The sequence below is a fragment of the Echinops telfairi genome, unplaced genomic scaffold (genome assembly GCF_000313985.2).
Source record: "Echinops telfairi isolate 266 unplaced genomic scaffold, ASM31398v2 ScPeMD7_1;HRSCAF=3_0, whole genome shotgun sequence".
Classification (NCBI taxonomy): Eukaryota; Metazoa; Chordata; class Mammalia; order Afrosoricida; family Tenrecidae; genus Echinops; species Echinops telfairi.
Window position 1 is genome coordinate 91,170,614 of NW_022103896.1, and position 1,919 is coordinate 91,172,532.

The window sequence follows — 1,919 nt, forward strand, 5'->3', positions numbered from 1 at the left end:
GAAGAGAAGACAGCACTCCTACCCAAACTGTCCACTCACATGAAACTCCTTCATTTCCACCTGCTCGTGAATCACGTGATTAACAATAAACAGTGACCAACACCAGTTGAAGAAATGGCCGCGGGGCCACTTCTGACCTCCTTTGGTTCTCAAGATTTATTGCCATAAAGCAGAGGTCAGACGTACCTTTCCCCCATCCCTTTTACTCAATTCGGACATCAACCGTTTTTTCCATGGCACTCTACTTCTGTGACTTGGTCCTTTAATTCACTACAATAGTCACCCAAAACTCACAGACAATGCTCATGATTATGGGTGGATTAGGAAAGTTAAGTATAAGTGAGGTAAGAAATGCTCAGGATACAGTTATCCCGTCAGGATAGTTTCCACTTTGCTGTGCCTGAAGGCAGACCTGTCCATGGACTTCAGTCCCTTGGACTGGCCCCTGCCCTTCATGGGCAAAGCTCTTCCAGAACTGACAATAAAGGTTCAAAGGACATGTCATTCAACTATAACTTTAACCTGAAAGCACCCAGCTCTGGGTCTGTAGATCAGCAAACCCACTCCTCCAATTAAGTGCCCAGAGGCACTCCAAAAGCTAGCTCTTACCCAGAATACTCAAAAACTTGCTCCGTCAGCTGGGAAGTCCACCACTGCATCTCATGCTCTGGCTCCTGGGTCTGCTGTGCTATTACACTTCTGCCATTCCTTGTTATCAAAGAGAACCTTTGTGCAGCCATCCATTGATTGTAGGGACATGATTTTGGTTTTGTTTTTGGTAAGAAACCTGCCTACATGAACTAGAAACCTGGTGAAAATTAATTTGATTTACATAGATATACTTCCATATTCATTATAGCACTATTCAAAATAACAATGAAAAAAATATAACTTAAATGTCTTTCAACAGATACATTGATAAACAAACTAGTACATACACACAGTGGGATACTGTGGAACATTTTAAAATGGCAGTGAAGATGGTATTCGGCCAGGGGAAACTGAGAACCATGGAAAGAATATATGCAGACAAATTCTCTAAGCTCATATTTAAGGAGTCTGGGAGGCAGACTCTGGTAGAGGAAAGCCTTCCTATTTGTGAATTGGAAATGAATCCATGTTACATTCTTCTAACTAAAAGTTATTCCTCACAATCCCCACCACCCCCATCCTAGCTCATGGTTGCTTACTATAAGCTTGAAAGTTCTCTGCCTGAAGGTTGTCTGCCTTTTAAAGCAATAGGATCCTGTTGTCTGCCCCACCCTAAGTATGGCCTACTCCCTTCTGATAAGGATCATAGATGATTCCCCTGAAGAAGAGCTCAGGACACCAAAGGTCAAGTCAGCTCTGGGCAGACCAAAGTTAAGTTGCCAACTTATCTTTAGATAAGTTGCATATGTGCCTTCCTGTCACATGTTTGCCCCTAGAACCTCCCCTTCCTATTATGTATGTGCTTACCCAGGCTTGCCCCGAGTTTATATAAGCCTTTTAGAGAATACATTCTCTCTCTCTCTGGATCCTGCCATCAGAAGAGGTGAGCCCTTGCATGCCTTATCTGATGTTTCTTTAATTTATCCTTCAATTACACAGCCACCTGTTAGGACCCATTGGATTGTGGAGGCTGGTGCCCCATACCCAGCAATCAGTAAGACATAATGGCTGGTGTCTTAAAGGCTTATCTTAAAACAAGCAGCCAGCACATCAGCTTGTGTGAGTCAAGGATTGTAAATAATAAAATCCAAGACTGGAGAGAGGAACCGTATTTGCGCTTAAACTCTGAGCACCCAGTTTGAAAAACTCTATGGATGACTGTGAAAACCCCAAATCCATTGTCAGGGTCTCCATGTGTGTTAAACATTCGGTGAATACCTTCTGACCATTGACCGGGGACATGAATAACTTTGCTAGCAGAGTACACT